General features: G+C 36.8%; 1 protein-coding gene and 1 pseudogene across 1 annotated transcript in view; one reads left to right on the top strand and one right to left on the bottom strand.

Moving 5' to 3' along the window:
• Positions 1-22337, top strand: part of DDAH1 (dimethylarginine dimethylaminohydrolase 1) — a 212884-nt gene that overhangs the window by 24795 nt on the left and 165752 nt on the right. The window lies entirely within an intron of this gene.
• Positions 15563-15681, bottom strand: LOC112485926 (annotated as a pseudogene).

Genomic DNA, 22337 nt, shown 5'->3' with positions numbered 1-22337 from the left:
AAATTCTGCTTATTATCACGTGTTCAAAAAAGCCATTTTCTCGCCACCTCTTACAAATCATTAGCCTATAAATCATCACCAGTATAACATCATGTTTAGGTTTTTAATAAAAGGATGACTACATTGACTTTCATTTGCTTCTACTCCACTGAGAGTTCAGAACTCTTCTATCTGTGACTTTTTCTATCTCAGTTCAGTGTCGTTTGCCTTCTATCCTTGTGTGGTCTGCTCGAATCTGATCATTTAGAGATGGAAGAGCCAATAGTAATCGTGAACTTTTACTTAGAGCTCACTTTGTTTCAGGTACCATTCACGGTGTGTTATGTTTAATCTTCACAACCACCACAAAAGTTAGGAACTACTATTGTTATGATTTTACACAAAAAGGAAATGGATACAAATAAGGAAATTGAGGTGAAAGTAATTTGTCCAAAGTTGCATAGTCATTTAGGAGAGTCAAGAGTCCAACTCAGAGAGTTTAGCAACAAAACATAAGACCTTAACCTTGAGACTATACTTTTGCTTCTTCCGAAGAAAAGCAGTGAGACGTATGTGGGAGGATCAGTCTTCTCCTTCTCTCCTTGTTCAAACTGAGCTGATTTAGATGGAGTTTATCTGAGCAGTGTAGAGAGATTAATTATTTAGTTTAGGAGAAAATTAGCAGCAAGAGAAGGAAATTAAGAACGGGAACATTTTGGATATACATTTACATCTCATATAAAACCTCTTTCCCAAATGGAGAGTTGTTTCCTGACCAATTTTCTTAGTGAAAGAAGTTATTCACAGCTAGGAAAAGCAGGCCCCACCACTGGCAAGATTTAACTGCCACTGCAATCACAGTTAGTAGTGCGAGTTGGAGAAATTAATAGCTTACTGTCATTTTTAACATTTTAATAATTGATAGGCTAAAAATTGATCCTTATCTTTTAAAAAAAGCATGAAAGCCTCAGGAAATCATTCCCTCTATCTTATCACCTCTGTTGTGTCTTACTGTCACAATAAAATCATGTGTCCAATATTTTATTCTCTCTTGCTAATAGCAAGACTTTAAATGATTAAAAGAGAAGAACGTTAAGGCTTCTGCTCTGCTGCTTCTCTCCTCTCTGTTTTGAGAGTTGGTTGAGTTTTTGAGCTTCCCTCTCTCTGCCCTGGAAAGGTTCGTTTTCTGTTGGGAGTCACATCCCGGCCCTGCTTCGTGCTTACAAATAAATGTGAAGGGCCAAGTTTAGGATGCTGGATGAAGCAGAGGAATGCTTGAGTGGCAGAGGAAGGGGGTTGTTGACTTTACTTAAAATTTTTTTTGAAAATATCTCATATAACGTAGGTTTTGCAACTCCCCAAGCTCTTTTGCAACCCCCCACTTTTAAATAAATGTGTAGAATTATAGTGTGTATAGAGGAAGTTAGAAAATGAACCCACTGTTCCTATCTCCACAGGCATCCATGCGGGTGTGACAGGGTGAATGGGCCTTTGGGGAATACTAAGAGGGATCTTCTAGAGCCAAATTCCTCAACCAGGGCAAACTTCCATCAGCTGTGCAAATAGTGTGGCAATGTGTAGAAGCCACAGGCAGTTTCCTGATAGTCAGCTACTGTGTCCAGGTAGTTAAAAGGATTCATGTTCCATCCATCCTGAGGCTTGCAGGATGTGAGCTGAGTCTTGTAGTCACTGCTGAGTTGGTGGGTAGAAACTTTTTCTCTATTTTATTTAGTGAGAGAGAAGGCAGTCTGAAGAAGGTAGGTAGGGCTGGCCAATAAGACCACACCTAAAAGAGGGCTTCTGGATGTCTGAGTGAAGGAAAAACAAACAAACAAACAACAACAACAAAAAACCATGACTGCAAATTGGTGACAGAATTGGGCACTAACTGGCAGATGTTCATCCCAGCTCAAGAAATTCCTGGGACTAGGCTCATAGGACACTATACTCTGACGTTGTTTATTTAGCTGTTCTTTAGAATGTGAATTTGAATGTAATTCATATATCTAGTTTCTTTTCCCCACAACATCTGAAAGAAGGCAGCAACCCTGAAGGCTTTATGTCCATCAAGCAGTGCCGCCTGCATGTGCCTGAGCCTCTGTTGGGTGTTGGTGTGCAGCTGCATTAACCTCAGCTTTTCCTCACTCAGAAATCTGGATGCTCGCCTCAGCTCCTGGATCTGAAGTTGTTTTACTTTCCTTATGCATATTATGCAGCCCTCATCACTCTGACACCCAATTTGTTTGTTTAGCCTAAACAAACAGGCATAGGGACAAAACAATTAGGTACAGGCAGCCCTCTATGTACATCTGTACATAATGCATTCCTGAAAATATGAACAAATCTGCAAGTCTCAAATAAGAGATTTACCTTTGCAAACAGTATGTTAGTACCAAAGAGCTAAAATGCTACAAAATCCCTAAATATATCTTGTTTTTAGAAATAGCCTTTAATTACATGTTTCTAGCATTTTGCTGTACTCTTTAATTTTTTCCCTTCACTACCAGACACATGGAGTACTGGCTGAAGTCCAACCATCATCCAATTGAGGCAAAGATTTCTCTGCATCTGGCTTGGTCACTCGTTTCCATCTTCATCTTAATTGTATTAAGTTTGAGACTTACCCTTCTTATCAATAGTATCACTATTTATTTTTACATTTTCAGCCCACTTTTGTAAATGTATATGGATAAGACCCATCAAAATATTCAAATAATTAAACAAGTATTTTTATCCAAAGATGGCACCATGCTACCCAAACAGAAAACTGTACCCACCACTATCCAGTTTCACATGACCAATTTAAGTGCTATGTTTCTTCTTTCTTAATGTCCTCTCAACTTCTTTCTTAGTGTCTTCTAAACCATTCCAGATACTGGGATTGCATGCTGTTATGGGCATGAGTTCTTAAAACGATCAACATTTTGGCATTGGTTAATGGTCCAGTACTACAGGAATTGATAGAAGGTTTAGATGCAGTTACTTGTTTCCCGTGTACATTATGAGCAAGTCTGCTTCATATCGGTCTTGGAGAAGCCCTTCGCTCAGATAGATTTCAGAGTATTCTTCATATTTTGTAGTTGTTGTTTTCTTCAAAACAATAGAATGTTTGAACTGTTGTTTTGTTGTTGTTTTTAAGGTTCAGTGAGTTAGATGTATATAGATAGTTGTAACTAAAAATTTAATTAAGAGTAATTCCAGAGAGGAGGGAAGAAATAGAAACCAATGGGGGGGTCTGAATCATTCTTTGTCTTTTACTACCACATTTGCTGGCTCTTTGTGAGGATAATCTGTTGATATATTGGATTTCATATACATCTTAATAGCATATAAAAATAGATCTGAGAAGCAGTGTAGTAGAATCATTAATAGCATAGACTTTGCAGGAAGACAGAGTTTGGATCCCAACTCCACCACTTTCTAGCTATATAATCTTGAATGAGTTATTTAATCTTGCTGAGCCTTGGTATCCTCATTTGTTAAATGAGAATAATTATGCCCATCTCTCAAGGTCAAGATTTAACATATATTTCATAAATTTTTGTGGAATCATTCAGTGGTAGCCACTCAACATAGGTTTGTTTCAGTGATTTCCTGCTGTGGTCTGAAAAACCTGTGTTTTCTCATTTCATCTTTAACAACTATTAGCCAAATAATAATACTAACCATGGCAGAAAGGAAATGGAGGATAGCTGGAAGGCGTGTGCATACAAGTGCACTTTGGGGTTAGAAAGGTGGGCCTAAGTATTGGTGCCATCACTTTCTCCCTGTTTGTGGGTGGCTTTTCATAAATCAATATATTGGTAGAGGGTGCAGATAGACAGAGGGCTGTTCCCTTAAAAAACTGGAAAACCATTAATCTAGTTCTCAGATCCTCATATCTTATCACCTTTAATCTAGATTTATGATGTTGGAAGATTTTCAGAAATTGAGATATGAGGCGACATAAACTACCTGCTTTCTTGTGACAAGAATTCTAAGCCAGATAGATGAAAATAGGAGAACTTGGAGACAAGTTTTGAGAGGATAAAGAATTCTGATTTCTTCATAATCTAAGTAGTCATGGGCTGAAGAAAAACATTTAAAAACCTCATAGATTCTTGCAGGTCCAAGCTGTAAGCATTTAGGATTATTCACTCTTGCTGTCTTTTCAAAGGTCAGGATATAATAGCAGTTTGTCAGACTCTTCTATGAATGGTGTCATATTTTAAAACATCAGTTTCTCATATGACTTCCCATAGAATTGTGGACCACATTTAGGCCGTGGAGTAAGGAGATATGGGTTCAAACCCAACCTCTGCCATTTATTAGCTATGTGATTGAGGCAAAAGAATTCTTTAAGAATTCTAAACCTCAGATGATTCATTCACAAAATGTGTATATTAATAAAGATATCAAAGAGTTATTCTGAGAGCTAAATGAGAAAATAAGTTTAAAATTTTTTCCAAGCTTTACCACCGCAGGATTCTGATATATTTTATAAAACATAAACAAACAAATGAACAAATACAAATCTATACAGCATCATTTACTAATGTCTGAGACTTTTATAATGAGGAATACAAACAAATGCCTGTGAAATACTTTTTTTAATATAACATTTTCCTATGAAATGTTTGGGCTAAGGCTAAGAAATATTTTGGTTTCCCACAACTTCCCCTCCAGGCAATGGCAAGAACAAAATGACCAAACAAACAAACAAAAAAAAAACAAACAAAAAAATCCACTTTAGCAGATAGGGCATTTCTCATGTTTGTTGCTTAAAAGGTTTTTATATTTTTGAAAGGAAGGTTGGTTCAGCCTAAGTCCTAAAGAGCCTCCTTCAACAAAAGTTGTAATCTTAGAGAAATAAAATGGCTATCACTTAGAAAAAGTACAGCTGCGTGGGCCTATCAAGTTGTGACTTGATTGTGGCAGAATCCACTTTTCCTGAAGTCCTACACCTTGATTCCTGGCTGAGCAATGGCAAAATGCTTGGGGACCACCAGTCTTCATTTGGTCATAATGAATGATAGAGGGAAATCACAGAATGTGTTCTGATTAGTCATCCAATTGATACATATTTTTAAGAGTCTATTACATGCAAGAAGTTGCTAGGTTTAGTAGGGGCAACGGGAGGAAGACATTGGGGGTAGTTGTACAAAAATGTATGATTTACATTCTGGAGCTCAGAGAAACCTACACTCTAGTGAAGAAATAACCCTATCACAAGATACAAACAGTAGTTTCATCTGAGAATACAAAATACATGATAATTCAGAGGAATAAGAAGTTCTTTTCATTTGGCAATCAGGAAAGAGTTAACAAAGGAGAGAGTGTTGGAGCCAGGCATTGAAGCATAGCTGTCTTTGGACATGTGGAGTAAGAAGGAACACATATTTTTGGTATAAGAGAAATCAAGGCCAAGGCAAGGAGAAGATCAATGTAAGGAATGTGAAGAGAGGGAAATAAGACTGAAAAGTTGAACCCTAGGCCAAAGAAAAAGGGAAAATAGTATATTGGAATGAGCATTTACTTGGTATAAAATGGGATGATATTGTATTTCCTTGAAAATGTTCACTTTTTTTCTCATTTTAATGTTTTTTGAAATCAAGAAAAACCTTATAAAGTTGATATATATATTTAGTGTAATGTTTCTTTATCATCTACAATGAGATGATTGAATCAATGATAGATCCACTATTGGGGAAAATATTTTAATATTTTATAATTATAATTATGTATTTTCATACACAAATATCTGCTTTATAAACTTTTTAGAGAAATAAATAAAATGATACATGTAAAGCACTGGTCACATAGTGTGCTTAATCTTACTATTTTTATAAAAATAGAGTCAAAGTAAGGTTGATAGGCAATGGAGAAATATAGAAAGATTTCATAAAGAAGAGAGATGATAAATCGAACTGTGACATCAAAATCACCTGCCAATAATTTCAAAAATCAGTTTAGGTGTGGAACCCATCTGGGACATTATTACAATAGCCTAGGCAAGAGTTAAGGAAAGGGTGATCTGGAGGACCACCAGTGAGAGAGTGAGAGTATACCTTGCCTAGAAATGCTATCAACAGGACTTGCTAACTAGAGAGGTTGGGGGAGGGAGGTTGCAACCAAGGGAGAAGTAGATACGACTGAGAGGATTGTACTATTAACAGAAATAGAAGATACGGGATGTGATATTGTGATTTATAGGAAAAGTATGTATTTGTTCATTCAGATGACAGCTCCCAAAACACTTGGAATTTCCTAAGCATTGAGAGTGTGACAATGGTGTCTCTTGTTATGTTAATGAGGAGACTTTTGGACCTTACCTAAGAAGGGGCTGATTGCCAGGAAAAATGATCATGTGATTAGAGAGTTGGAAGTTTTAGTCTCATTCCTGACCTCCAGGGAGGAGAGAGGCCTGGGGGTTGAATCAGTCACTGTGGCCTATGATCCAATCAATTATGTTTATGTAATGAAGCCTCCATAAAAAACCCAAGAGGACAGGGTTCTGAGAGCTTTCAGATTTGTGAATACGTGGAGACTTGGGGGGAGTAGTGCACCAGAAGAGGGCATGGAAGTCCTGCACCCTTTTCCCATATCTTGCATTATGCATCTTTTCTATTTGGCTGTTCCTGATATATCCTTTTATAATAAACTGGTAACCTAGTAAGTAAAATGTTTCTCTGAGTTCTGTGAGCTGCTTTAGCAATTTAATCAAACCCAAGGAGGAGTTTAGAGGAACCTCTCATTTATAGCCAGTTGGTCAGAAGTACAAGTAACAATCTAAACTTAAAACTGGCATCTGGAGTCCAAGGAAGGAGTCATGGGTACTGCCAATCTATAGCCTGTCAGTCAGAAGCACTTTGGTTTGTGACTGGTGTTTGAAGCGGGGTAGGGATGGAGGCAGTCTTGTAGGACTGAGCCCTTAACCTGTGGAATCTGATGCTATCTCCAGGTGAATAGTGTCATGACTGAGTTGAATTGTAGGACACCCAGCTGAAGTCCTGAGAGTTGCTTGGTGGTGTGATGGAGAACTGTGCTGCCTCCACACATGTACTGGAATTGGTGATCTATGGGAGAAGCAGCAAGTATGGTAGCAAAACTGATGTTTGATTTGAGACACGTTGAATCCAACTTCACATGGAGATGTGAAGAGGCATTTAGAAATCTGTAATTTCCATTGGAGAAGAAGATGGGGGTAAAGATGTAATTTTAGTCATTTTCATGTAGGTGATGGTTGAAGCTGTGGATGTAGATAAGATTTTTAAACAAAGGGAATATAGAGGAGAGAGAGAAGAGAATTAAGAATGCAAACTCTAGTGAAAAACAGCATGTAGATGATTCATTGAAAAGAAAACAGAGGAACCAGAGAAAGAAGAATATGAAAGTTTGGAGAACTAGAAAAGGACCATGATCCTGAATCCAAAGAGTAAAGAAAAGCTCAGTCAATGGTGCTAAATATAATTGATCGCACGGGAACACATTCATAGACAAATTGGTATGAATATATACCTCTATTTTTATTGAAATATGATTGACATATAACATTAATTTCAGGTGTACAACATAATGATTTGATATTTGCATATATAACGTACAGCATGGGGAGTATAGTTAATAATACTACATTGTATATTTGAAAGTTGCTAAGTGAAAAGATCTTCAAAGGATATCTCTTTATTTGCACACCTGAGTTGTCCTTGAATATCTTGGCCTTTGGCAGCCATCTTTTTGCTGCTCTTCTTTCCTTTTGCAGCAACTTCTGAGACCTTTCATTCTGACCTGCACTGACGTGTGGTTGCTTTAGTAACTTTCAGTGTTTTGTTTTGTTTTTTTTTTGTTTTGTTTTGTTTCCCCTTCTGCCTGTTTACTTATGTGAAAACACAGAGCACAGATTATCTGAGGCAGTCCCCTTAGGGTAATCCAACACTCACTGATGCTTAAAAATGTCTGAGAAAGAAATGAAACCAAGCACACTTGGGCAAATCACTGAGGCGGGCCCCTGTGTTCCCCTTTTATGGCAATCCAACACTAATAATAATAACATCATATGGTTTAGTATCTAAGCACAGACCTACCCTAATTCACCTTAAAATATCCTGAAAAAGATGGTTTCACCTCTCACATAGAAACTTCCAACTCCTTCTCAGCTCTTTCCACTACGTTGATGTTTCTATTTACATGTTATTTTATAGTCATTAGTTTTTTCTTTACCTTGTCATTCAGAGTCCTTTAAATGAGCTCATGTCCACTTAAACCAGCTTAAATTTGAACCGTGTAACTTGTGTTGAATGCATTATATACTTGCAGACAGTCTCATATTTGTCATAATCACATTTTCATGCGATAACGTATTATAACATCAACAGCCGATTGGCAGTGCAGTTAGTTCTAGTGTGGGAAATTTGTAGGCGTGGATTAGGTTTGGTTTTGATTTTCCTGCTAATGGAGATTGGGATGTCTACGTTCAGTACAGCACCAAATACCTGACTCTATTAATATATCAGTTTTAAGTGCAAAAGCAGAATTGACTTTACCAAAGAGAAAGAAAACACACTTATTATTTTAGTGGTTTTGTTTGTTTGTTTTTCGTTTTTAATAATAGGCTTGATAACTTTTTTAAAAAATGTCCTTGGTAACTAAACCAAATTTAGCTTCTGAATGAGAGCAATTGAAAGGTGTCTGGGCCCGAAAGATTATAATTTATTGAGTCTGGGTCAAGACCCAAGCATCTTATTTTAGAGAAGCTTTCCTAAATTTCAAATGCACACCAAAGTTTGATGATTACTCTTTTTCTGAAATAAGTTCTAGAATAAGTTACAAAAAACTGAGCATAAGTAGGGAACTATCTAGTAAAAATATTTAAATCAACTAGATATACTAAAATCTGCAATTACTCGTAGCGTATTGATATGTACTAAAATAATTGAATAGTCTTTAAAAGATGGACCTGACTTTCTGAAAATTTGTGGAAGAATGAAGAACTTTCAGAGAACTGAAAAAGAGCCAATATCACATCTAAATATTTTTGAAAGAATAGAAGAGACCCAGGCAACTGCAGACTGTGTGTTTAATTTCCATTGCTGAAAAAAATACACAGCCCTGGGAATATCCTCATAATGTTGATTCGGTAAGTGAGTGTCTGTTCTTCGACCCTTCTTAGGAAGAGCAAAAGGAAATGGGCTGAAAATAGAGCGTGAGGGATTTAGGTTAGAATGTAAGAGTTTTATGACTGGGAGGAATATTGGAACAACTTCCTAAGAAATATTGTGCAACCTCTTTCTCTAGAGGTCTTTAAAAATGGGATAGATTTTCATGTCTGGTTTAAATCTGATGCTGCCCGAAGGTGAAGAAAAGCCAAAGTGCTTTATTTTATGCCTCATATATATTTTGAAGACCTCTTAAAGTCTATTTCCTCACTTTAAATATTAGAAACCAGGATCTGTGTTATAATATGGCATCATTACTTTTTAAAATATTCTTTAGCTTAAGTGAATTTCGCTTTACAAAACGTATATATTTCTTTGCCTTAAGACTTTCATCTCATTTCCATGGAAAAAAAGAATTGTTAAGAACATCCCCTCCCACCTCCTTTTTTTTCTTTTGCTTTGGTACACTTTGTTTTTGGTCACATGTATACACAACAAAGTTCAAATAAGTAGTCACAGGAAGCTTTTCTGGCAGGCTTTGGCAAATCAAATATATGCTACATAATGTATAATAATTATACGTGGAGAAAAGAGGCAGAGGGCCCAGAAGCTCTTGGCAGCTGTGCTGTCTGGTTAGAAAAGGCAGCAAGTTACGGAGTTTGGACATTCAGTTCTGAGACATTATTCCTGAGTCAACAGGATTTTAATTATGTATGTGGCCTAGAAGAGACATTTACGCAAGAGGAACATATTGTTGTCGAATGTGTTTGTGATTTTGCTCATGGTTCAGAATTAGAAAGAAGCCGAAAGTAATTTCTGAAGGTACGTAACTGAATTGCAGGAACGTGGAATAAGTGGCAGAAAAATAACCAATATCCCAGCATCCCTTTCCACCCCCTCACTCAATATACCTTCCTTTTTCCTTATAGTTATCTTTTTGCAAATACTATATATATATATATACACAAACATACACACACACACACACACACACATATATATATTACTCCTCCTCCCATACAAGACATTTATACATTTAAATCACATTATTTAGACAGAAATATGTGTTAAATATTACTTCATTTTTAACTATCTTTTTCTCCTGTCATGATGTCAAGGTCACTTAAAATTACAGTTTTTGTTTATAAGTTCGTTGTGTCATTGTGTATATTTTAGTCTAGTTTTAGAAAAAGATTAAAATTATTGCATCGAACTGAGATGCTGCATGAGGAATAGAAAGACTATTCTGAATTATGGTGGATAATTTCTCTCTAATGGATAGATTAGAGGGCATCAATGGGCCTGCAGAAGGCAAAGAATTTAGCTTTACAGAAAGTAAGCTTTCTTTTCTGTGACTCCATTTATAGATTTATTCACCGATTGATCGATTGATTGATTCATTCATTCAATACTTACTGAGCATGTACAATGTGTCAATTCTATCATTTAGGTCTCAGCAGTATACCTATGATTATCCTTGTTTTGTTTGAACTTAACTTACCTTCTTAACTTGCCTTTGTTTAACTTACCTTCTCCACACCCATTCCTATGTGCTACAATGATAATGACAGTTTCTGTTTTTAAATAACTAACAGTTATTGAGCATTCACTACACATTGTCCTAAGGGCTTTTTATAAATTATTTAATTTTCACAGCAAGCAACCTTATGTGGTAGGTCTTGTTAACAACCTCCTTTAAATAGAGAGGAACTGAGTACAGGGAGGATATGTATCTTGCCCAAGGTCACATACCTAATGAGTGAACCCAGGCTGTGGGAAGCTGAGCCTTTTTTTTTTAACCCCATGTTTTACTGCCGCCCAGGATTATTTATTTTATGGTTTTTGTTTTTGTTTTTGTTTTTGTTTTTTTGACTTAGAGATTTTCTTTAGGTGCAAATTCTCAGGGTCACCTCTATGCTTCATTAAATTATCATTTTATCTTTTGTTTTTATCTCTTTTACCTCCTTAAAAAGTCCATCCGTAGTTGTTTTTAAGAAACAATAAACTGCTTGAGTCTGCAGTTATTTTAGAGTTTTCAACACTGTGCAGTCTTGATGCAGGACAGGGCAAATTTCCCCAAATGGTGGGGAAGCCAAACCCTGTACCAAGAGAAGAAGAGGGTCCTTTGGCAGAGAGTGTAGAAAGAATTCAACACACATGCCAAAGTTAGAGTCAAAGGAAAGTTTATTAGAAAAGGGGTAACACTCCACAGACAGAGTGTGGTCTCTTCTCAGAGGCAGAGAGTGAGAGGGACAGTGAGAGGGACATGGAAAGGCAGTGAGTAGGGGTGTGAGTGTTCAGGGAATTCAGTTTATATGTCATTCTTTAGTTCCTGTGAGTTATAGTTTAAAAGACTTTGTTAAACCATTTCCTTTGATATGATCATACAGTGAAGAAAAGGAAGAGTATGTAGCAGTGAAAAGTAAGAATATGTAGAGCTAAAGTTCCCTGCCTTTAATCTATGGGATCCTCATGATTTTAGCCATAGGGAATGACTGTTGGTCATTCACAGGTGTGGGGAGTGGGTTGTTAGCAATCCCAGGAGAATCTTTGTTCCCAGGGTTTTCTCCTGTCCTGGCAGGGCTGATCAGCATATTGCAGTCTCTGAATGTGGCTTGATTAACATTTTAATTCTCTTGCCTTCTCCCTACTTTAGTCTTAATTCTCTCTTAAAGCCTTATAAAGTATAAAGCCTTATAAAGCCTTATAAACTATCCAAATCAATGTGGCATATTCGTAAAGATTAATATAGAATAAATTATTTTAGAATATAAAGTGACTTTTCCCCCTAATGTCCATATAGAGAAAAACAATTCTTTTTTTGAGTGCTGTGAGTAACTGAAAATACCAAAACCCTTTGAGGTTTTTTGTTGAAGGGAAGAAAAGTGCAGAATGTACCTAAGTATGTACAGTATTGGTTTTCTCCAACTTAGCAAAAGATTGCAAAACAGTCTTCGGGAAACTTAGAAATGACAACTATGATTTTATAAACATGAGAACTCGAATCATGTTTCTTTAATGCCATATTATTCAGTTATAATCTTCCAAAAAAACTTCCTTTTAAGATGAGCCAGATCTGCCAAACCAACATATCATCTTAGAACAATTAAAGGTTTTAGAGTTTCCCTCTCCGGAATCTTATTTCCAGCTGACAGATTTTGAAGGTTACTCAAGAGTAACTACTTGGTAGAAGTCATGTACCTTTTAATGTGAGGCTTGCAAAAAGCAAATGATCACTTTGTTAGAAACTGGGGGCTCATAGTTGGCCTTGCTTTGTGTACCCCAGAGTTAGCATCTAAAATGGCTTGGGACATTTAAAAACCAGGTTCTCCTGTTCATATCTTGGCTCTACCACTTGTTGAACAGCTGTGTGACCTTGGGCAACTTATTTACACTCCTAGTAGATTTTGCTTCTGTAGGATGGGAATAACAACAGTATGTATCTCATAAAGTTGTTGTGAGATAAGATGATCTGTGGAAAACACATGACAGAGTGTCTGCCCCATATAAACATCCAGTCAATGGTAGATCTTATCTATCCTAGCAATGGCGAAATTGAAGGTGCCTTATGTTGAATTCAGTTCTTTTACACAACCTTCATAGAATTATTTGATATTCACACTAATATGTGGTTTCATAGCCCTATAGACCTCAAGGGTTTTTAGTAATTTTAGTTACTCAAAACATAAAAAATTATTTTTCCCTATATGGACATCAGAGGTAGAAGTCACTTTATATTATAATTTATTTTACATTAACCTTTACAAATAGGCTATATAGATTTGATCATATTATAAAGCTTTATAGAGAATCAAGAGTAAAAATGAACAGTTTTTGACTTCTAGTTTCTGGAGCTGGGACACTAGATTAGAGAGATATGCCAGCGGAGACTACAGAGTCTCTTAGAGGCAAGTAGGGTGTGCTGGTAAAGGTGTGGACTCTGGATTGGGAGAGTCTAGAGATGACTGATCAGGGGAGGGAGTTGGTCCTCTGATTCCTAAACTACGTTCTCCTGTAATAATAGGCATATAAATAATGATCTCCTAATCAAACAAGTTTGGAAAGTTCTGGATTAATTGTGATTAAATGGCTTTCTTTATTGTAGAACCAATATCGATCAGCCTTAGTCTGAATTCCAGCCCCGCCTCTTTCTGGCTGTTACTGTAAGCAGACTGGTTAACGTCAGCCTCTTTCCCCAGTTGTAAAATGGGGATAGTAATAGTACTTCATTGGTTTATTTTGAATTAAATGACTAAAAGTTAGTGCCTGACTCATAATAAGCACCAAAGAAGTGTGATTCTTATTGCTGTGGTGGAGGGAGCACAGGAACTGGTATCACCAAATCCCAGCTGTGGACTTTGGGCCACAAACAACACCTTTGAGGCACTAAAGATTGTCTGTAAAATGGGGGCAAAATGCCTAATTCTCAGCTCATTGTGAGCAATGTAATGAACATTAGAGATATTGAAAATGTAAAACATGGTATAATGTGAAAAGTACATGGTAAATATACAAAAATGGTAGGTGTTATTATTCTTAAGTCTCTACTAATATTATTCACTAAAATACAGAAATGCCGGGTTCGTGGCATTGTGAGACATGCATGAACTGAATATAAAATCAGTAGAAAGCAACTTGTGTATTTACCTGAGTATTCTGAGCTTCTGCCTTTTTCTCATTATACGGAAACAGTGAGAAGTTGAAATGAACCTCTGTCAGGGAGTCTCTCTAGCTCATGTAGTGGATATAGGTGTAAGGAGTTAGGGATTGGGAGAGTCCTGGATCATGGGGCAGTAGTCCTGCTAATTCCAAATTATTAACTGTGACAGTAGGCATTCCTTTCAAATAAAGCTTCACTAATCAAATTTGGAAGGTCCTGGATTAAACGTGGTTAAGTGGCTTTATTGTAGAACCATTCAGATTCTTTGATATGCTAATGTATCCTTTAATACAAATTCTGAAACTTTAGGAAAGAAATATTGGATTCTTCTGCTTTGTACCTTCATTGAACAAATATTTATGGAAAGCTTATTATATACCTTGGACAATGCCGCCCATAGCAATTTACTTGGTGAACATATTATTTCCTCCTTCTCATTTTAGCAATGAAATACTTGCTGCAAAAAGTTTAAAGGAAGATGAGGCAAAAAATAACACCTGAATTTTTCTTTCAGACTCTGGATGTCATCGCTTCTGCTGCTGCAGGAATTTTCCAGATACCTGGGTCAGCAGTTTCCACACCCTCTGAGACTCCCAGGGCTGCTCTCATGGAGCTGGAGCTATAATCACTTGCTGCCTGGAAGTGAAATCCTTGCTGGCAGGGCGGGGGAAGTGTTGCGGTGGCACTTCCCTGAAGAGTGCTTGGCAGTTGCTTTGTACTGAGCCAGGAGAAGGTTGACTCTCGAGGGAGACACAAGTTAAAGTGGATGATTAATTTAAAATTTATTCACTTATCTATACTTTCCCTCAACACATTGTTATGGAGTGCTCCCAAAATGTGCCCAGATCACTGTGCTAGTTTGGGGATGCAACAGTGGACAAAATAAACACCCTGCCTGCCCTCCGCAACTTAAGAGTCTATTGAGAGAGGCAGAAGTCAACAGGCACTTACAATTTGGTGTGGTGATCATCATGGTGGGTGAGTCCAGGGAGGCTGTGTGAAAAAAGGCAGGTAGAAGTGGGGGACAGAAGGGCCTGTTGAGAGTTGTATAGTCAAAATTTCCCATTTTGGGTGGGAAAGAAATTCGTACAGTGTTTCTACTCCACCTACCACTGAGGAGAGATCCAGTCCAGTATGATTTTCGATGGGTCACTCTTATCAGCAGTTTGTCCATCTTGCTGTTTGGGGAACCCACATTGTGGTACTTGGCATTTTACCTCTCTCTCCAAACCAATTTGTGAACTCTGTAGGCAGCAACGTCAAGAAAAAGTACAAGGGGGGCCCATTTCAATTTATTCAATATGCAAAAATCTGAATTTATAAACTAGATATGTTAAAGTGGAATACACAGTATATTTCAAAATTAGTCTTCTTGATGCATTCAACTTACTGGATTCTGATCAGCCCATCAAATTTATCAAGTAGGGAATCATTATTCACACTACAGAATAATTCTTCATTTTCACTGAGATACCACAAAGTTTCTTTAATAATTACCCTTTTTGATAGTTTATGTCTGATCTTATCTTCAAAGGTTAAATTTATATTGCAATGGTGTGAAAATAAATAAATAAATAATTTTAAGTTAAATTTACATGTCAATTCTAAGGAACCCAGTGCTCAGAGCCTGATTCTGCATTTATCCTCATGCTGCATACAGCTATTTTATAATTCTCTTTTTTTTTTTTTAAGGTGAGGCAACCCTTGGTTGACCTAACAGATTGCAAGGACCTTGTCAGTTTATAATCCATTATTATTGTTATTATTATTATTATTATTTTATATTTTACGCTTACAGCACCTCGTCTTCCTAGGTGATCTCCCATCCAAGTACTAACCAGGCCTCACCCTGCTTAGCTTCCGAGATCAGAAGGGATCAGGCTTGTTCAGGATAGCATGGCCATAGATTATATTTTATAATTCTAAAGTTATCTGTAGGGGTTAGAAGTCCATATATGGTAAAACCCAGACTTTTACTCTTAATTTTGTATTCTATTAAATATTATCTTTCTTTAAAAAAAATTGGGGGTGGGGGTTGGAAGCCTAAAGAAAGAAATAGCTTAATTTTTAAGTTTGAAATATTGTGAAAATGTTGTGAAGAAGGGTTATATGACTATTCTCATTTTTAAAAAGTTAATATTCTCCAGAGTATGATAACATAATAATGATCATAATTTAGTTTAGGAAAAGATGGTGTCCTTAAAAAAAAAGATAGAGTCCTTTTATTAGTACTCATTTATTTCCTGAACCGTTTCAAATGGGTACCTGTATTATTGCATAATAACATTTATTTTCTTTAATAAGATTATAAAATTATTTAAAGGTCTAGGTAGAACAGTGTTTCTCATACTCCAGGTCAAGTCCCATTAGTGAATAGAGAAATTATCATGATTGATATTTTATACAAAAGAAGAAATAGGATAAACTAAAAAATACCAGAATGTATCACACTTTGTAAAGATAGGTTTTGTTTTATGAAATTTTGTTGCAGATATGCATATACTTACATATATATATAAATAGCATATAAACATACACACATGAGTGTTCTAAATCAAAATTTAAAAATTTTAAGTGTATTTATTTTTTCCTGTGGAATGTAGACAAAAAATTTGAGAAATCCTAAGATGAATATTTAAAATAAAAAGTAAAAAGCAAGTAACTATGTCACTCTACACACTAAATATGATTTTAAATACTAAATATCTTTATTAAAGCAATGTCTTCAGCTTTAGCAAATTTACAGTTATAATAAACAAAAGAGGCATTCAGGCAAAATGTATTCATATGTGTGTATATATGAATGCATACAGACACCTATAAATAGAATTTTAAAAACCTTTAAATATATTTAAAGCCTTTAAAATATAATTAGAAATAGAATTTCCTGATTCCATGAATAACCATAATTAATAACATAAAATCAAAGGCGTAGTTATGCTGATATTTTAACAGTATTCACTCATTCACACACAAAGCTACACGGCAGTATGAAAAAAAATGCAAGTAGTTGCTACTTTTCTAGTTTAAAGCCTATTTAGCACCTACCTTCTCATTAGCCTGAGACAATAGTGGATGGTCTGTGTGATACAGTTGGAATCCAGAAAGAAATTCTGAAATTTCATTTAATGGTTGATAAGAGGCAATCTCATCCCTCATCTTAATGATTTTTATCTCCTGAGCTCTTTCTGATCTGAATCAGTCTTGCTGAACGTTGTAATACTGTTTTGCCCATTCTTCATCATGGACCATATTGGCTCCTCGGAGGACTAAAAACATTCCAGACATTCCTTAACACAAAGTTCCTCAAAGGCTTGATTTCTTAGGATCCTGCAGGAGCACTGCCTGAATGGTTCACGGAGGCCACTGCATGGGCCTTTCATTAGCAGATGGGCCAGACAGCAGCAGCTACCTCTCTGCTCTGAAAGACTTGCTTTACTCAACTGGGAGTAAATGAGTCCATCAAACTCACTTTTAGAGGGGTAAATGAGGACACTGGGATTCTTGGTAAAGAAGAATCAATCAGTGGGGCTGAGTTTCCAGCAGCACAGTGAAGCCACACAGAGATTGTATATCTTGGTATATTGTGTGTTTTCTTTGGAAAGAACATTTAAATGAAGTTTCCTATAGCAAAGTCTCGCCTCTCCCGCAATCCAAAATTCTCAAAGTTACTTTTAACAAATTCAAGAAATAGAAATTCTACACTGGAACTCTTATTAACTGCCTTTCTTATAAAAATAATTCCAGGACACACCATTTCCCTCTTTTTCCCTATTAATATTTCTGATTCTGCCTCTTTCCTCTCACCCCCCTGCTCTCCTCCCTTTGCTTCTCATACACTTCATTTTAAGTTCTGTATTTTATTTTCGGACCAAGACAAATTGATATCAAACATTCCAGGCTTGAAGGTTTTCAAGAAAGAAAAGACAAAAACCAAAAAACTTCTTTCACATATGACTGGGTTCCTTCACATTCTTTCCGGTTGATGGGTGATTCACTGCTAACCTCAGAGGTTTCATTTGCTGAGAGTTCTCCTTAGCCCCTTCTTCCTAATTCAGCCCCTCCTCTTGGTTTTCACATTCCTTGATAAATACAGCCAAATACAGCATCTTTCTCAGAAATACAAAAGCTTAGTGCAAGGTCTTACATACAATTCTCACTCCATGAAATATGAGTTCTTGGCCAAGTGGTACAGGCTACGAAAACACATCTGGATCTGGGCAATCTGACTGGTGGAGTTTGTCCTCAGGCCCTATTCTTTCTCAGTGACCCATGAAATACTGAACAAATTAGAGGCACTCTATATTCAGCATGTGATTGCCAATGAAATGTTACTCAGAGCCCAGGAGTGTCTTACAGAACAAGGAGATGATGAAGAAGCTGAGATATCATTTCACACGCCAAATGTACAGTGTGGTAGCTGGAAGGAAAGCTATTAGCTTTGGGATAAGCATTATTCTCTCCTCATCTCTCCCTTCACGCAGCTGTGGGCTGGGGCTCACTGAAAGTGTTGATAAGATGAGAATATGGTAGGTAGCACTTTTTCCTATAGCATGTATAGGACACTTACATGTCCGTGTCCCTTGTTGCCATATTTGTTAGTCACTTTTCTGGTTCATTTAAGTAGAAGGCCTTCTGACTTTAACATTTGTGTCGAAATTTTTCAAACATCAGCTCTGAAACAGAAAAACTCACCTAGACAAGTCCTGTAAGATGTCATCACCTAAAAATACCCCTAGTGGATTATTGGGAGCAGGAAATGAAGCAGAGATAGCAAGTTCACACTGACTTTTAAAAGAGTCACTATGGAGTGTTTACAAGGATCCCACAGATGACTAAAATTAGTTTTTTATTCTGTACAGCATTATCCACTGCTGACTCAAGATGGTGATACAAGCAGTGTTAAGCTGTGAGCTCACCAGGAAGCTCATTCCCTAAAATTATTCTTTGGCAAGGAAAGACCCCTAGTTCGCATCAGCGGATGGAAGATGGGATATAAATAGCAACTTGTTATGCCATCACTCAGAAGCTTGCCTCTAGTGCTCTGCGTCTTGTGGATATAAGAGCCTCCTAATTAATCTATTGTCTCTCAGTGCTCAAGAGTATGGTGTGTGTGTGTGTGTGTGTGTGTAGCATTCTTTTAGTTGTGCAATACAATAATTAGAAAACATAGAAGCTAAGTGATCTGATAAGGATCATCCAGCAACTCACCTGACACTCAAAACTGGGTTTTTGGTACTATAATTTTCTAAGACTTTTAAATATAAGGAGCCTTTACTGTTTCTCCTATAGGGCAAAATACAAGTCTTTTGAGCTGACCTAAGGGCAGACGGTCAACTGAGTAGAAAAGTGTTCAGATAGATGTAGGTAGAGAGGCATATGTAGACACATGTGTTATTGAGGTGGTTTCTGCATATTTAAGGGCAAGTTTATCAGAACAAAGCTGCATCCACACTCTACTAAAAGTTAGTTGTTTTAGTTGATTCACTCAAGTAAATTCAAAAAAGAAAAAGTCATACAAATCAACAATTTAACTAAATTGATTAATTAATCAAAAAAGAAGTTCCAGCATTTCTATATCAGCCCATAACCTGTTATGTTCACTCTTTGTGGCTAATATTATATTCCTTTTCATACAGATTTACCATAACATTCATTTCAAGACACAAATTGATATTCTCTTGTGTGTATGCCAGAGTCATTTTTGTTCTAAATAATTAGATTTCTCTTTAGGTGCCCATTCTCTGCCACTGACAACTTCCCCCATCTGTTTAATCCATTTTCTAGTTTATTCAGTACTGGGATTATTTCTTCAGTGACAACGCCTTTAAACTATGCATCACTGATTTTTTATTTTTTTAAGCCCTGGAATTTTCCCCATCAGGACACTGAGTGCTTCATTTCTAATTAGGCTTTCCTTCTTACTCATATTTGGCTTCACTTTATAAATAGATTACACAAGCAATAATTGGGAACAGGATGCCAGAGTGTACTTCGAACACATTCCCAATGACTTGTAGGAAAGAAGCAACATTTGGGGAGAAATGGAATTGGAACCTTGATTCAGGCAAGATGACTAGCGGGCTTGATGACATAATGAGAAATTGTTAATTTTTAAGCAACACCTGGACTCTTACTCAGGTTGGTAGTAGTTCTACTTATCATCAGATGAAAGTTTTTAGTAGAAACAATCCCATTTGATTGGAAATTTCTGTTAAAATAACCTTTGTACCAAGAAACATCTTCAGAAAAAGCCATTGGACCCATTCAATTGTAAAACCAGGGTTGAGCATAGTGCTCCAGAAGTCAACTATTTTCTAAGATCCTGTTCTAATGCCTCCTCTTCGATGAAGTTTTTTCTAATCACCTCAGCTCAGAACCACATCTCCATCCTCTCAACTCCCATAGCATTTGAAGATAATCCAAGTAAGTTACTTAGCCCAGAGCCTGGTGAAAAGAAAGCATTCAACAGGTGTTCATTACTATTGTCCCTGCTTCTTTGTAGCATATATTACCTCTTGCTGGAGGATGTAAATGTATCATTTTATCTTCACTAGTGACTTGCACTCCTGGGTACTTGCTAAACCTGTATTGAATGAATAATATATTTCCAGTCCTACTCAGATGTCTTTGTACCCTCAGGCCTGGCATTCAGTAGACACCCAATAACTGTGGGGATAATGAATGTTCAATGAATAGATATATACAAAAAATTCCATTATAATGTAACTCTTTTGAAAGCCCACCAAGGTTTAGTCTTCGTGTTCACAGGGTTAACTTTCTTAATTTTCTGTTGTTGCCAAAGACGTTAAACAACAACTTTACTCCGGAGCCCAGTTTCTATAAACAACATACTGATTATTTAAACAACTGGCCAACTAGCAGCAACAGAACTTCCCATATCAGGAGTAAAATAATAATGGCTAATATTTATTGGGCATTTGCTTAGTGTCAGGCTCTGTTCTGAGTACTTTACATACACTCACATATTTAATGCAATCTGTTCTAGAGGCAAAGCACTGTGACACAAATGAGGTTAAATCCCCTGCCCCTGGCCGGGCTCTAACCAAGTGCCAAATTACAGCCAGAGCTGGGCTGGAGTTGCAAAGAAGTTATAGTAGATGACAGATATCACCCTGCTTCATGAAAAAATATTAAAAGGAAAGCAAACGGCAGAATCAGTCCAGCCAAGATGCTGCTGCATAGAGGCTTAATGTCTCTCTCAAATATACTTGAGCTCTCAGGTTTCCTCTTTATCATAGGTGTCCCTAGTAGAGAGAGGAAGGAGGACCGGAGAAACTGTTGCTTGGCTTGTGAGCACAGAAGATTTTTACTTAGATACCCAGACTCTATATCTTTATAAATATTTCCTCTGTTCCATCTATAAGCACACACCGCCCTACCTACTCTCATTTTTCTACTCTGACCTCTCCCACCTCTTCCCTCAGCTTTGAATTTTCCACTTCCTTACCCTGCTCTGGGCCATACAGGTCATATGAGATGCAACTTAGATGGCACTTCTTCCTGCAAGCCCTCCTTGACCATCCCAGACAGGTGTTGGATCCTTATAAATCCCTGTGTAGCCTCCTATCATGGCTTATCATTCTACATCGTAGTTGTTGGTTTGTCTCTGCTACCAGGCTGTGAGCTCATCATGGGTGGAGACACTGAGAGTCCAGCACAATTCTGAGCACTTAGAAAGTGTCTCATAAATGTTGATTGAAGAAATGAATGAATAAATGAAAGTGTTCCCTTGCATATCCATTCTACTCTGAAAGTATTACATAAACCAACTACGGGGACCATGAACCTCCATATTTAGATGCTCAAGATTGGCTGGAAGGATACAGGCAAGAATAACAAGTGAAAGATGTTATTTCTTTGCCCCTACATATCAGAGAGAAAATATCCCACTGTCATCCAATCCAAAACCATAGGAGTAAATAATTTTCAATGAGAAAAAAAAGTAAGCCTGAAGAATTTGTAGCTGAAAAAAAATCTTTCAAACAGCATTTTATTTTTCCCCTCTGTGGGCTTGTTGTGTAAATTATGTGTGAGACAAATATGTGATAGAGAGCTTCAGTGTAATTACTTGTTCTCAAATGTTTGGTTAACCATGCCTCTTAATCCCACATACAGTAGCTTAGCACAGAATTAAATTCTGCCCTTTGGGCAGGATTAGCATTTGGAGTTTCTCGTTTCTGTAGTTTAAATGTTTTTATCCCAATATTTGTACTTTCCCATTTAGAATAATGCATTGAGTGTGTATGGGAAAATATAAATAGCATGGAATTTTTATGATTCAACTCATCGTCCTTATTGGTTTGTGGTCGATTTTTATGGATACCAATTTTCTTTAATTACTCATCTGTAATTATTACAGGAACATAGAAAAGATAGCTAGACCACTCTCCCCTCTAATGAGTCTAGCATCCTCACTTTGCCAAAAATCAAGGTCTTTCATTTTATAAAAGAAAACATTTTCCTTCAGCCTTTACTCTCAAAATGCAGACTTCACGGACAGCATTGTGTGACATAATTAGGAAGAAAGGTTTTTTCTTGCT

The sequence above is a fragment of the Pteropus alecto genome, unplaced genomic scaffold (assembly GCF_000325575.1).
Source record: "Pteropus alecto unplaced genomic scaffold, ASM32557v1 scaffold25, whole genome shotgun sequence".
NCBI classification, from domain to species: Eukaryota; Metazoa; Chordata; class Mammalia; order Chiroptera; family Pteropodidae; genus Pteropus; species Pteropus alecto.
This window is presented reverse-complemented; position numbering and strand designations above follow the sequence as displayed.